The following is a 16,336-nucleotide window of genomic DNA, read 5'->3' as shown; positions in this document are numbered from 1 at the left end:
AACTAGGACTCATTGATGGACAAGAACTGGCTGTCGCTAACATCACCACACCAGACTGTACTGTGTAAACCTCATTTTACTTACAGAAAAGAAATCTGCACATAAAATACCACAGAAATAATAAACTTTATGAATACTAAGGGATTTAATTGAAGATCAAGGAAGATGAGGCCGAGGGGAAAGAAATGTAATTGATGTCATTTTTAGCATCAGTGTTGCTAGAAATATATAGAAAATGAATAACTCTCTTTAACTTTATAAATTTCTCTTGAAGACTGAACTTTGAGGTAGCACTGGTAAGAGTTTTCATTAGTAGAAAGAGCAACCACGCCTGAAGAGAGAGATTATAAACAAATGCATTGTCTCACTAAAGCAGGACAAACGCTTTTGTGTGAGATTGTTATTGTGGTGAAAGGGGATTTCCTCAGCTTGCATTTCAGCGTCCGCATGTATAGAACTGCATCGATGAATGGAAATGAAGAATTAAGAACATGAAAAATTACAACCTGGCATCTAAAGTATATCAAACACTGGCTGGTTTTTTTTTTCATTACAACTTATATAATTGTGGCTATTTAAATGTGCATTAACTATTGCAGAATTTAACTTGTCCATAATAACTAGTAAACCGTATTATAGCTTAGTATTCATGCATGAAAATTGGAAATATTCTCATGTATTTATTTGCATTGCCACAGAGGCCAATATGCACAAGTTTAAAACATGGCTGTTTTAAAAAAACACATCACTATTTAACACACAATTCATTAATGAAATTGTACATTGTCCAAAAAAATAAATGAACCCAACGTGACTTAAAATAATGACAGTGTTTATTGTGTTCATGAATCTGAGGTCTGGACAGGGACTCCAAACAGTTTATGTCTGTTCCACTGAACATCAGCTGGGTCTGCTCTTGAGCTGCAACTGAGAAGTCATGTGAGAGCTTGCTTATTCACAAATCTGTCCTGTCACCTAAGCCAGGAAAACATCTGGGGGCTGGAACAGCTGGGGCTCCTCTGGCATCTTCCTTTACCTGTGATCTCTTCATGTGATCTCTCCTATACGACAGACACAAGGCACCTGGACCTGGGACTCCTCGGTAGTTTTCCATTGTTATAAAAGGTACCTAAGACATACTGAATACTATGGGAATAGGGCAATAAGATGTCTCAGCGAGATTCAGCTCACCATGCCTGAAGACCTGAATTCAATCCTGGAGACCTACCTGGAAGGAGAGACAGCTCCGATGAGGTGTATGCTCTGTGGTAAGCCTGTCCCTACCCCTATGAAATAGCTAAATGTAATGGTTTCTCAAAGCAAACCTTTATTTTTGTTCATGGTTTTAGAGCTTTGAGCCCACAGCCAGCTGAGCTGATGACAATGCTGGACTGTGACAATGCAATTCATGGAGGAGGTGAGGACAGGGGAAGCTGTTACTTCACAGAATTGGTGGGAGGCGAAACAAGGAAGAAGTTGTGGTCCTGAGGGCCCCTTAAAGCACACACACAGTGACCCAGCTTCTTCCCACCACAGCCTCTTAAAGCTTCCACCTCATCACAGATGGGCAAAACAGTCTGTCTCACATGGCTTGTGATGGTTTGCCCAGGGACTGGTACTATTAGAAGGTGTGGCCATGTTGGAGTGGGTGTGGCCATGTTGGAGTGGGTGTGGCCTTGTTAGAGTAGGTGTGTCACTGTGGGTGTGGTCTGTAAGACTCTACTCCAAGTTGCCTAGAAGTCAGTATTCTGCTAGCAGCCTTCATATGAAGATGTAGAACTCTCTGCTCCTCCTGTACCATGCCTGCCTGGATACTGCCATGTTCCCACCTTGATGACAACAGACTGACCCTCTGAACCTGTCAGCCAGCCCCAATTAAATGTTTTCCTTTATAAGACTTGCCTTGGTCATGGTGTCTGTCCACAGCAGTAAAACCCTAACTAAGACACTGCTCTTCAGGGGACACTTATTTAAAACAAACAAACAAAAAAAACCAAACATAATGGAAATGAGTCCCAAGAGGTCATGGCATGCCTTGTACAGCATAGCTTAATAAATCACATTATTTCTCCCCTACTACAGTCTGTTGATTTACGCCTGCTTAAGGACTGGGAATGCAAACTCCCATCTCTCATGGAAGAGTCTGAGGGCAGACTGCAAGAGTACTTACAGGACAAACAGGATATGGAACCAATGTTGGAAAATATTGGCCTCATTTACCTTCCTTTTCACTCAGTGTACTTACTGTTGGGGGTTCTCATTAAATTTTGTCAGCTAACAGGGATATTTTTTGGGGGGGGGGGGTAATGTGTTGAGAACTCTAAAAGCTGTAGGAAAAGGTGGAAGGCTAACCTGAAAGTGAACCAGGCTTCTGAGAGGCTGAAGGGAGGTTGGGAGAAGAGGTCAGCACACCTTTGTCAAAACTACTGTGACTGTACAGCCACGTCCCAGACTCTCAATACCACTCAGACTCTGTCACTCTGTCTTTGAGCCACGTCCTCACACATGAGGTGAGGTCTCAAGTCACACATGTGAGTTCTGACTTCAGGGACCCAGTGTGACCCCCTTTAGAGAAGGCCTGCCTCCCACAAAGCCTCACTGAACAAAGGCTTGTTACTTCAAATAAGAACAGAGAGGCAGATGGTTGGTGATCGGCAGTCCAGCAAAGGTCCAGTGTATACATCTAGCAAATAATAGGATATTTTCCTATGAAAGACACCATCTCCTGGCAACCCAGGACAACAACAGAGCCTGGTTAGTAAGCAGGCTTTTGCCTGGGATGTAAATAAAATCCTGAATCTGGGATGCAAGCTCATGTCTTCAGAGCAACGTTTATCAAGCTCACTAAGATCAGAATTGTTCTGGAATGAGATCCAACTCTAAGCCTACGGACTCCCCACAAACACAGGGTGCTTGCTGTCTCCAGAGAAGATGGGGTTCATATAACGGGTGAAGGACAGGTGGCAGTCAGCATCAGCCTTGAGCTGTTTGCAATTAAGAAAATCTAAGTGCTGGCTTAATTTCCAGTTTGTCACATAGCATCTGAAATCTTGGATGATTTATGTGGCTGACTACAACAGAAAAAAACCACTCACAGGACAGAACTGGTCATTCTAACATGGGAGACAGACACCACCACACCTTACAGCACCCTGGCGACACACTCGCTTGTCTTGCTTTATCGGGAAATACTAAGTATTAGTGGGAAGTAAAGATCACATGAAAGGTAGCTGTGTGGAAGGAAATGCTACAATAATTTTCTTTTAAAAATCACCTTAATCAACACCAACACCTTAAGATAAAGACACTATGTAAACTCATCATAAAATTTTGGATATAAATGCTGATAGACAATCCCAAAACACTACAACTAGATACCTTTATACAAAATTTTAGATGTGTGGACTAGTAGCAATTTAGTGATTTTCTGATATCAAGAATGAATTAAGATGCAGTCATTTTTTTTCCTGTTGCTACTTCTTGGCATTAATTCTGCTTCTGTTCCTTGTCATATAAGTGAGCCCAAAGGGTCTGATAAAAATAGTTTTCATGAGATCAGGGGACTTGGCTGGTGTGCCATGCTCACTGCCACATCCCCTATTCCTGCTAGACAGGAAATGGCAGGAGCCCAATACACATCAATGACATCAATGACAGTACCTGTCAAGTGTTTAAGATTTGCTTTATTTTTAACTATGTACACAGGCGCTCAGTGCCATGGGAGACCAGGCCTGCCAGACTCCTGGAGCTGCCCAATGTGGGTACTGGAAATTGAACTCAGATCCTCTGAAAGAGTCTCAGTCATTCTGAACCAGTGGGCCCTCTCTCCAGCCCCTGGAGAAAGATGTAGAAACAAATAGGCCAGGCATGGTGGCTGATGCCTATAACCCCAGTATTTGGGAGGCTGAGGCAAGACAGGAATTCAAGGTCACCCTCAGCTATATGTCAAGTCTGAGGCCACCCTGGGCTATATGAGATTCTGTTTCAAAACATATTTTCTAAATTAAAAAAAAAAAGGTAAGATAATTTCAGGGGGAAAAGACGAATCATATATATTCAAGGAGTTTTGCTCTGGGTATCTGGATGCAATCACTATACTCTCTATATCACTCTTTAAAATGAACATGCTTCAACACTTGCCCCTAAGGCTGACAGCAAATGGCCTAGACACACACACACACACACACACACACACACACACATGTCTTACATCACTGAGTGCCTGCTGACTGTTGGCTTTAGTGCACACTAAAAGTCCTTATCATCTTTTAACACTGAAGGAGCGCCTCAATTTGGACAAGAACTTATTTCTCTAGGAAGACTGTACTGAGCATGATGGGAAAAGACATGTGTGGCACAGGACACAGCTTCAGTACTAAGGGTCAGATGAAAACAACCGTGCTGGAGGAGAGGGATGCTTCAACTCCAACAGCAAGGTAGGCACTTTCTAATCAGCAGTCATGCTCTGACTGCTATTAGATCTACAGGAATCACAGGGAAAGAAGAGTTAGAAAGACAACTATATGTAAAATGCTTCTCAATATTATAAGGAAAACTGGGAGCTTGGGTGGGAAGGGGACAAGAAAATAAACACCTAAGGGCTACAGAGTCTGCTAAAATGAAGGAGTCATCACATCTCAGAACCAGAAGTAACCGTTCCATACCGACTCAAAAGCTATCCTGCGAGGAGTCTGCAAGGAGTTTGATAAGTGTTACACACAGATGAACAGAAAGGAACGAAGGGAGGGGAAGAGGGGAATGACATCACCCAACCGGCTGGTCCCCTAACTGTACAACAGTGAACATGGAAAAATGAAGACCAAACTGTGCCCAGCTAAAAAGAAAATCCCTAAGCAACCGAACAGGGTAGAAGTGTTAGTTTATTTAGTCTTTAGATGGTGAGTTCTCAGTTCACCCTCCAAACATGTTCTAAAGATCCTTCTTCCACCTGTGCCTTTAACGCTGAGTATCAGCACTGCTGCCACCCTTTGTCCCTTAGCAGGGTGAAGAACAGCCCTGCGTGGAGTGGAATATGCCCTGTGCATGAAGACCTCTGGGAAACACTGTGGCCTTCCATGCTTGCTCTTCATAAGAGCTCAGCTAGGTCCCTTCAGCCGATTTTGGCTTTAGTGTTTAGGTCCTACTGTTACATGATTTCTGATTCTTCCAAACTAGATTCTCCTCCTACTTAAGTTCAAATCCTACCCAAAATAGATTCAAGCAGGGCCAAATATAAGAATTTTTTTTTTTGCAGAGGTGTAACAGCAGACTCTAAAAATGAATATCTATCTGTAATACATTTAATGAATAATAAAGATGAATATATGCATGCATGAGCTGGACTAGATAGGGAATAAAATTTTCAGAGCATCCTAAAATGGATCCTTGGATTTCAAGCCAACTGCTTTGAAGTTGTGTATTTAAATATCTAGATTTTTGGATCCAATCAAAGGGTCATGCTATTTAATTTCTGAGAAATTATGGATACATGCTCAATAGACTAGGAAAGTTCCATTTCTCAAGCAAAATTTAAAAAAGAAATCTTTCCCACAGGCACTCTCGCTTTTCTAGAATTATTAATTCATGATTTGCCAAAGGCTAAAACCATGCTTCCACATTTAAGTGAAATGTTACAGAAGAGGAATTTAAATAATCCTCTATTAATTACTCTGTTTTTAAAAATTGTATGTATAGTCCTCTCCTATGTGGGAAGCCTTCATTAAGTACAATTATCAAATTCAGAATTGCTAATTACAATTATAATAAGGCTTCAGATTCAATGTTTTTAAAGCCATCTGTACAAAAAGCAATGAATGACCATTAACGGCTGAAGTTCATTATTTACCACAGAGGCACAGTCATGTCCCCACCACTTCTGGGTCTTAGCTTACTGTGACACCTTCAATTCTTGATTTACTAGTGATTCCTAGCCTTATAATTACCATCCACCCCCCTAAGCAAGAGCTCTTAACATAATGACATATTTTGCAAATGTAAAAATAAAAACCATCTTCTATGCTCGACTTCTGTCTCGACTGTGAAATAAACAATCTCGTATGGTGGTGTTAAATTCTTGGAGGCTGTGAGAGGTCAATCATTTCCTTCATTCTTTTGGAAGGAAGGGAGGAAGGAAGGGAGGGAGGGAGGGAGGGAGGGAGGGAGGGAGGATGAGTTTTCTAGACCAGAACAGCACCAGGAGGAGGAGCAGCTCCAGCTGCTGCTGTTGTTAGGACCAGAGCTGCTGCTGCTACAGCATCCCTTGCTGTTTCTAGAACTGCTGCTACTGCTGCTGCTGCCACCGCCTTCATCTTTGAGGTCTGCCTTACAAGATTTGGTATCATCTAGAAGAGGCAGGAGGAAAAACTATTAGCCCTGTCCGCGAGGCAATCCTAAATTGTGCTGGTACAGAACAGGGTGTGAAGGAGGACTAAGTTAGCAGCAGGTGGTTGAGAGCCTCCAGCAGTCAGGACAGCATGCGATTCCAACTACGCATGAGCCAAGGCCCTCCATGTCTGTGGTACACGTGGAGAATCCCGGGTTCTAGTCAACTACATTCTTCCAGAGTTGTCTTAGAACAAAATGTTTCCACAGTCAGTCATATTTACACTTATTCGGATGCTATTCATTTATTCTTATTAATTTTTGACACGGGATCTCAGATATCCCCAGATGGCTTCACACTGGCTACATAGCAGTGGATGACCTTAAACTTCTGACTGTCCTGCTTCAGTCTTCTGAATTTAGGGTTATAGATGCATGCTACCATGCTAGCTTAACATCTTTCCTTTAAGTGCAGAAAATGATACCAATTTACACACACACACACACACACACACACACACACACAGAGAGAGAGAGAGAGAGAGAGAGAGAACTATCAAAAAAAAAAATGAAATTCTATTTAAATGACCCTAACACAGTTTCATCACGGTCTGGTGTCTCTGAGATCACAGAGCATATAACCAATAGATCTTAAAACACAGCAGATGGCTCATCGGTTAAGAGCACTAACTGCTCTTCCAGAGGTCCTGAGTTCAATTCCCAGCAACCACATGGTGGCTCACAACCATCTGTAACGGGATCTAATGCCCTCTTCTGATGTGTCTAAAGACAACTACAGTGTACTCATATACATTAAATAAATAAATAAGCAAAATTTGAGACTTGGATATGACACAGAACACCATGTATACTGTTAAAAAGACAAGGCTGAAAAAATGTTTAAAATGCACCCAACATATACTTCCTATCCTTAGTCACTAAAAGCTTTTACAAATCAGGCTGAACAGACATGGAAACTCTCTTGTTTATAGTTACACTATTGTTACATTGTAATTCTATAGTCCTGCCTCTACCCTAGTGCTCCTGCTAATGCACTTACTGATTTATGCTGAAGAAACAGCATCTCTGACCCACATACCACGGGTCTACATTTTACCAGCATGAGCTTGTTAAAGCCTCTCACACACTTTGTTCTATTTGATGAGGAAATCATGGGCACACACAGGTGGCCTGGAACAGCTGTGAAGGCGGCCCAGCACAAAGCCATCAAATTCCTTAAAATACAATCACTGCTGCTGGTGTTTGTAACTAGCTTGGGTTTGCAGGTGGCTTCCTGCTGCAATGTTAAAATGGACAGGCTTGGTAAAGAGTGAATAAAGCAACTGAGATCAAGCTCAGATTCCAAGTGTAAAGCCCTGTACGGCTTCTGATCAAAACACATGTCTACAACTAGTCAGATAAAAGACTTAAGGCCCAAGAACGGGGAGCAAGGCTATGGTGCAATAAACCCACAGCAGGCATCGTTACTGGTGAGAAAGTGGGACCCCATTTCATGAGACCCGTGTTTGTCTCCTGCTCTACAGGTGATTTCTCAGTGCTGTGTGCAAACGTCTCTTCTGGAGAGGCAAGCGTCAACTATCATATTAAATATGTTTGATTCAAAGCACAGAGACCATGGTACTCCTGATGCGACATGACTAAAAAGCAAAAATCTCTGCTTTGAAATATTCAGCTAAGCTTTGTCCACTTTCCTAAAACAGTATCTGCACCAAAATAAAGTAAATCCCCATTCTCCCAAATGTCATGTGAGGCCCTGAAGTCTCGTCTCTATCTCTAGGTTCCCTTAAGCACTGAAATCTTGGCAGGAGATCTTGAAGACAAGCCAAAGTCTTGAAAATTGCTATGGTTGTATCTGCTGCCAGACATCTCCCTTACCAGGGGATAAACATCTTTCCTCAATGCTGAGGCAGAAAAAAAAAAAAAAAAATCTGGTCTGGTCTCACACCCTTTGCAAGTATCAGATAGGAAGCATACTCACTGTCCTGGATAGTTTTGTGTCAACTTGACACTAAGCAGAGAGAAGCTCAAGTGAGAAAATGTCCTCATGGTATCTGGTGGTAGGTAGGTGTGGTGGTTTGAACATGGTTGGCCCATGGGGAATGGCATTATTAGGAGGTGTGGCCTTATTGGAGGATGTGTAGCCTTGTTAGAGGAAGTGTGTCACTGTGGAGGTGGAGCTTTGACGTCTCTCTCTCTTGCTCTCTCTCTCTCTCTCTCTCTCACACACACACACACACACACACACACACACACACGGATGTCAAGAATGGACAGTGTGATCCAGAGCCTCCTCCTGACTGCCTTTGGATCAAGATGGAGAACTCTTGGTTCCTCCTGCACCATGTCTGTCACATGCTGCCATGCTTCCCACCATGATGACAATGGATCAAACCTCTAAAACTATAAGCCAGCTCCACTCAAATGTTTGCCTTGGTCATGGTATCTCTTCAAAGCAGTAAAACCCTAAGACAACAGGCCTAGAGGGCATTTTCTTGATTAGTGATTGCTGACAGAGGGCACAACACAGTGTGATTAGGACCTCTCCTAAACTGGTGGCCCTAGGTTCTATACAAAAGCAGGCTGAGCAAGCCATGGGGAGCAAGCCAGGAGCAGCACCCCTCCATAGCCTCTGCATCAGTTCCTGCCTTCAGGTTCCTGCTCTGTTTGAGGTCCTGTCCTGATTTCCTTCAGAGATGAACAGTGATAATGAATAATAAGCCAAGTAAACCCTTTCTTCTCCAACTTGCTCTTTTGTGGTGTTTCATCATAACAATAGAAACCCTAACGAAGTCATTCACTTTGACACTCATGGCCAGGCTACAGAGGGTTAAAATAGGGTGCCTCAAGTTCTTCAGATTGGACGCCTATAAATGTAACATTTATTCACCTGATGTAATGTCATCTCTGAGGATTATTGCTTCTGTCTGCTAAACTAGGCCTGGACCTGGAAGCTTCTAGTCTCCATACAATTAGGCCTAGAATGTTTTCTGCCTCTGAGACTTGCTGCTGAATAAGCTCACCCTTTCTAGTTCTTTCTGAACTCTTGCTGGATGGGTGGTTTAACTCAGCTGTTCTGGCTCAAACTCCTCTCCAAGCTGACTGATTCAATCTGCCTTCTCTCAGTTTCTCACTAAGTGCTCTGCTTGGTTTCACGCTAACTTTGGCAAAATGTCCTAATCTTCTGGCTCCTTCTCATTCTCTGGCTCATTCTCTTTGCCTGTGTCTAGCTTGTTCTCTCTCTGCAAGCCGTTCCCTATCACTGTCCCAGTAAAGTGCCCCTTTCTCTCTGCCATGCCCTTTCTTCTCTTCTAGTGAGAGTTGGGCATATTCTGTCACATCTTTCTCTGATTTGTAAATCCGTCTGCCACTCAACAATTAGACATCACTTTGAAACTCCAGTGCTTCTTTCTACAAACTAACTTTACCTCCTTGTTTGGGATTAAAGGTATATACTAATGGTGTGTCTGAATTCCAGAAAGGGATTAAAGGTGTGTGCTAAGAGCTGAGCCATACCACAACTAGACACAGGTTTTCCCAGTATAGCATCTCGGGATTCAGAGTGCCATCAAATATCCTGCAAGGGAAGCTATTCTTCAGTGCCACAGCTTAGGTTATACATCCAGCTGCCATGAAATGAGCTTGCTTCTTCATGGTCTGCTCACAGGCCAGCCTTCTCTTTTATCCTCTTTTACCGACCACTCCCCTTCCCCTCAATGAGCAAAATGTGATATGTTACATATCTATATTTATATGACAAAATTTTCTTCTAGATTCAACTCATAAGGAACAAAAGGGAAAAGAAAAAGTGGAGAAATAAGAAATGTCAAGAAAACCTATCTGGAGAGTAATAATCTTTTAGTAGCATTTTAACAGTACAGGAGAGAGAAGACCCAAATCAGCATTTAGGTATGATACCCTTAAGTCTGAGATAAAAGGACAGAAATAAAAACGACTTAGCAAGTTCATCTGCCCTGATGCAAAGGCAGAAATACAGACCCAATTTTAGACCAAAATATCAGATGAGAGTCTGACTTTAAAATTCCTGCTATGTCAATTATAAGGTTGTAGGTACTTTTAAGTGATCATTAAAAATTCAAAAAGAGCCAGCTTCCAGTAACTGCGTAGTATTTGCTGATTGCCTTCCCCTTATTTTTTTTTTATCAAGTTGCAAATTGACTCTGAAGAACATAAGAGGTACTAAAAGAAGGCTTTTGTTTGAATCTCAAAACAAGAAAAGTTACTCTGAGTGGCTATGAATCAGAAAAAGAGAGGTAACCAAGGGTCATATTAACTGTACAGAATATCTCACAGAAAAGGAACTTAGAATCTAAAAAGGGTGAGTTATTTGCTTTGAGAGATAGTTTAATATTGCCACAGTGCGCTCTCGCTCTCTCTCTCTCTCTCTCTCTCTCCATACACACACATCACTGAAATAAAGAATTAACTAAAATGTATTAATTGATAGGTCTATATCACTCACTTGAACTTACTACTTAAATCTGGAAATCCGATAAAGGACACATTTGACATAACTAAATTGGGATTTCAGAACTAACTGAAGGAGGCTAATTACTACACCAGCCAAGGGTGTTGATTCTAAAATGGCTTCATACTAGGCAATCTTGTATTGCTGTCCTTAAGGTCAACAATAAAGGACCCTTGGATTTTCCACCTGGTCTATCACTACTGCAAAGTGGCCCCTAGGGCTGGATGCACCCGTTTGTTCGGGTGTCTCTCCAACCCACATTTTATGGTCCTTACAAAGGAGTCATACCTCTGTTTGCTTTCTGCAAAGCAGTCTTCCTCATCAGCCATTATACTAAAGCCACATTAGAGCCGGTTACAGTCTTTTCAGAGGAGTTTGGCTCCCATTTTCTGACACTTGGCATCAAGTCTGGATACATTGAAACAAATGATACCAATAATGAACATTAAAAAAAAAAAAAAAAAAAAAAAACCTTTAAAAATTTTGGTGTTCAAAGACCCTTCCTTGTTTGGCTCGGTTTCAGTTAAACCTGTTTAAACCCCATGAGCTGTCTCCATCTGCAGACACTGTCTGGCAGTTTGTAGTGTTGTTCTCCACATGATGCTGGGGACGAAACCCACAGGTGACAAAGCACTGAGCTACATCCATGGCTGCTAGGCTTTCTCCTCAAGCTTGGGCACCTGCTAGATTCAGGCCCAGGTATGTATTTGTTCATTTGTTGGTTTGTTTATGTGTGTTGGGTGCCTGTGGAGGCCAGAGGTTAATATCTGCTGTCTTCCACAATCACTGTATCTGTCCTGAGGTCTGCTCTCACCCAACCAGAGCTCTGCAATTCCACCTCATCTTCCTAGCCACTCAAATCCATATGTGCATAAATATAATTAGATTTTTAGTATTTCTACTTCCCTATTTTTATAAATATAATTGGAATTTTAGTATTTCTGCTTGCAACTTGGATCCATGGCCAGTTTTTCTACCTTCTATAAACTCTAGATTCCTATTCATATCATAGACGGGCCCTCCTGTGTTCTGAGGAGACTGAGATAAAACACGGAATCTGAGAGCAGCCTAAGCTACAACAAACAAATAAAACCCCAAAACACACCCCCTGAAAGACTGATAACTTAAAAAAAAAAATCAACAAATTTGACACTTTAAAGATTTCAACAACCTTCTATGTTTCGTTCCCTCGTGGAAATAATGCACTCTGTCTAATCCTCCACAAACACCAAGCCTGAGCTCTTCAGGGGAAATATAGTTATGGGACCCTCCTTTTAAACTTACTTGTCCTTATGTTTAGGACCTAGCCAAAATTACATGCTCCAGAAAACACATCTGCAGAAAGAACTGATACAGATGTGAAATCAGCTACCTCTAATGGAGGTATAGGGACTGCTGGAGAGAAGCCTGCCTTCCATTTAAATAGCCTTTCACACAGTGGTCAGAAGGACAGAGGAGAATGGGACTCCAAGCTCTCTTTGGGATGTGAATATTTAAAGAGAGTCAAGCAGGGCCTGGCAGTGAAGTGAGGATGGTAGCAAATGTAACCAAATGATTTGAATTAGGGAAGTGACTCTTTGGTGCTCGTCAGGAGATCCTTGGACTCTGATGGTACCAGTTTCTTGACTCAAGGTTCCCTCATCTACCTGCATTCTCTAGGCTGGTTTATCCATCTCAGCTAGTAGGTGAGATTAGTTAACTTACTCTCAAAGAGATGTTCTTAACCAGGTTCACAGACCCAAAGGGGGCTTTGCAGAGGACTGGGAATCCTCCAGAGCTGCATAGTTAAAATCTCGAACGCAGGTATCCAAAGCAGCGCATCATGCGGGTCTCAGGCAGAGCCAGCACTTAAAATCGGGCCTGAGCTGGGGAGATGGTGCAAGCATCGAGACCTGAGTTTGGATCTTCAGTACTCATAGAGAAAGTCATGCTTCGAAACTCTAGGAGTCTGAGATGGAAGGACTCTGGGAATTCACTGGCTAATAGTACTAGCCAATTGGTGGGCTCCAGGTTCAGTGAGAGGAATGAATAATGTGAAGAGTGATAGAAGACCCCCGAAACTGACCTTTGATCTCAGGCATGCAAGCATTTGCACAAGACACACATGCACGCGCACACACACACACACACACACACACACACACACAATTAAAGTATTAGGCTTATATATGAACATTGAACCAACTGCTGAGCACAAATTATAAAATATCAATCTATAGAGGCTGGGTTTCTGCTTAAAGGCAGTGCTTGGCATGAACAAGACTCTTGCTTCACTCTCTAGCAACACACACAAATAAATAAATTTAAAATTTTTTCAAACATACTTGATAACTGTCTAATTCGTAAGTGACCCATTCACAGCCCAGCAATTTTAGAGTCACACCTTTTGTCCACGCTGCGTGTGTGCTTGTGTGTGAGTTTGTGTGTGTGTGTGGAAGCCAGAGGAAAACTTTAGATATTATTACACACACACACACACACACACACACACACCATATAGCATTCTTTCTTTTCTTTTTTTTCTTCCTTTCTTTTTTCCCCGCATAAAGTAAAACCAGGTTCCCTCATTGTCCTGAAACCTGCAAATAGACCGGCCAGCAAGTGACATCTCCTTCCACTGCCAAGAACCGGCTTGTCTCTATCTCTCCAGCAGCAGGATCACAAGCGTACTCAAACACTGTCCAGATGTTTGGCCTGTCCTAGTTTGCTTCCTAGTGCTGTGTTAAAGACTATGAGCCAAAAGCTACTTGCAGGGCAGAGGAGTGGTTTATGTCCTGGTCACCACAGTCTATCACTGAGGGAAGCCAAGGCAGGAACTCAAACAGGGTAGTAACCTGGAGGCATGAATGGAAGCAGAAACATAGAAAAACAACGCTTCCTGGCTCCCTTTATAGCATGTGCAGCATGGTTTCTTATATGATGCACAACCATCTACCCAGGGGCGGCACCATTGGCAATGGGTTGGGCCCTTGCACATGGATCACCAATGGAGGAAACACCTCACAGACTGTCCACAATTTGATGGAGGCAATTTCTCAACTGAGGCTCTCTTCCTATATAACTCCTACTTATATCAAGTTGACCAAGAACTAACAGACCAGGCAAGGATGCTGGGGGTTACGTTAGTACCTCATGCTTGCAAAACGAATATTTTACCAACTGAGCCTCTTCTCCAACTGCAGTTACACTCTCTACAGATATGAGTCACCTCTCACACATAGCAGACAACTTTAAGCTAGACTAGAAGGGCTGGACATATGGCCAGGGGTTAAGGACACTTGCTGATCTTCCCAGCACCCACAGCAGGGGCATTGCCCTGTAACTCCAGTTCCACGGGATCTGATGCTGCCTTCTGGCCTCCCCAGGTACCAGTATATTCAAGTGGTGCATGCACATACATGTAGGCGCACACACATGCACAGGAAGTAAAATTCTAAAACTCTGACACTGGAGCTTTAGTGGAAAATGTCAATGTGTTTCACCACTGGGTGATGAGAGCAGAAGGAAGGCAAGTTAAACAGTCGTTAGGAAACCAGCACTTAACAACAACGGGCATTTGCTGGTGTTGGGGGGGAGGATATACATACACTAAGCAGAGAAGAATAAACTCCCCTGACTAGTAGACAATACAGAGCAACTCAGGGGCTGAAGAAGGTGAAAAAGCTAAAGTATTATCAGAGACCTGGAGACTCTTATTTTGGTATCAATATTTTAATGTCATTTTCAAGCCTGCATTTAAAAAGCTCCACATGTGCCAGGAAGTTGGATCAATGGGTAAGAGCACTAGCTACAGAAACAAGTGGAACCTAAGATTAGATGCCCAGGACACATATAAGCGCTAGGACTTCGGGCCAGAACCTGCACCTCCTGGAGTGGGCAGCAGAGGGTGGAGAGATGGACGGTCTTCCAGGACTTGTTAGCCAGGTAACATAACTGCAAAGTCAGCAAGCTCCGGGTTCTGTGATAGACTCCAACTCAAGGAAATAAGTGACAGCAGCAGACACACCAGACAGCCTCCTCTGGCCAAGTGTGAACACACATACACACACACACACACACACACACACACACACACTACTCTAATATGTAGTGTTTGCTTAAAATAAGACAGCTTATAATTTATGCTCATCATAAACTGACAAAACACCTAATGCTTGGAAATACAGATGGGGAAAGCAGAAAAGTAAAAGTCACTAAAGTATTTAGTACTGGAGAGTGTCTAAGAAAAACTGGTAAGTGGATATACCGTCTATCAAAATTAGTTGACTGTCCTCCTGCGGGGTGACAATCTGTCTGATTTGTGTTTCTAAGAAAGCAACAACCTGTCCTCATTTTTTCTGTTAAGCAGACCTACAATTTGTAATAAATTGGAAGAAAAATTAAAGCAAGAGGACTTTTTCCCAATAGGCTTTAAGAGCAGATGGTCATTTTATTCTGTTGCTATTTCTCTTGTCTGGTTTTCATCACAACTTTCCTGAATATGATAATTTTCGTCCATAATTGTCCCCAAGAATTAAGACTTGTTTGTGAATTTGGCAGTATTAGGATTTCAAAATTCCATGTGTTCATGCACATATGGGTGCATACACGTGTGTGGGTGCATGTACATGGGCATGCTTGTGTGTGTGTGTGTGTGTGTGTGGGCACCAGCACACCCAGGAATGATCTGGGATGGAGGTCAAACTTGCTTTGAATCTCCTGGGTATCAATACCCACTACACAGGACCCAAAGAGGTGATTGGCTATTTCAAATATGCAAACCGACTCCTGCTAAACTTCCCTCCTATCGCCAAATCAAAACCCGCCTGTCTTCACACAGCTTCACCTTACTTGTATTACAGTAGGCACTTGTGCGCCACTAATATTGTCTCAGAATGTGAGGCTCGCCCAAGCCAGGTTCAGCCAGCCAGCTAAGCCAAGTCAGTAGTGAGAAGCTGGTGAAAGAGACTTATTGAATGCAGGACATGGGGCGGGCCAGGAGAGATCCAGTAAGGCCCACATCTGTCCTCATCTCTGGGTTTCTGAAGTGAGATTCAAGTTTAACCAGCAGGCCAGGGATATGCACTTGTGATCAATCCAGAGTGGCCCCGCCCCTAAGAACCCATCCTTGTTGCTGTAAAGTGGTCTGAGGAGTTGTAAGAACTGTGTGAGATCTCCTTCCGAGAAAGCTCCCCTCTGACTAGTGCTTTTCCCCTCCCAGAGCAGAATATTCTGGGGGACACTGCCATTTACTTGAGGTCCGTTGTTCCAATCATCTGACAGTCACACAGGGAGACATAAGTGTCCTTTGAGAATATCTTGATTTCTGCCAGGCCAGTTATAATAATTGATCATGTGCATTTTGCTAGCCTTTCAGTGCCTGAATCAAAAGGGGCTACTGTAAACATTCCAGAAGGTTCCAGGCAGCTGCATGAGGAAGTCAACTTCAACTGTGATAAGGAAGGTCGGCTTGATGCTACTGTTTCTTAACATGCTCTGCGACAAAAGAATTTGGTTTTATTTATATTT

The 16,336-nt window shown here is 42.7% G+C and overlaps 1 protein-coding gene and 1 pseudogene across 2 annotated transcripts in view; one reads left to right on the top strand and one right to left on the bottom strand.

Moving 5' to 3' along the window:
- Positions 1-114, top strand: part of LOC110290973 — a 2,133-nt pseudogene extending 2,019 nt beyond the window's left edge.
- Positions 1-16,336, bottom strand: part of Ppm1l (protein phosphatase, Mg2+/Mn2+ dependent 1L) — a 254,782-nt gene that overhangs the window by 128,837 nt on the left and 109,609 nt on the right. The gene's annotated exons all lie outside the window — the stretch shown is intronic.

The sequence above is a fragment of the Mus caroli genome, chromosome 3 (genome assembly GCF_900094665.2).
Source record: "Mus caroli chromosome 3, CAROLI_EIJ_v1.1, whole genome shotgun sequence".
NCBI classification, from domain to species: Eukaryota; Metazoa; Chordata; class Mammalia; order Rodentia; family Muridae; genus Mus; species Mus caroli.
Note: the sequence above shows the minus strand (reverse complement) of the source record. Positions and strands in the feature narration are given on the sequence as shown.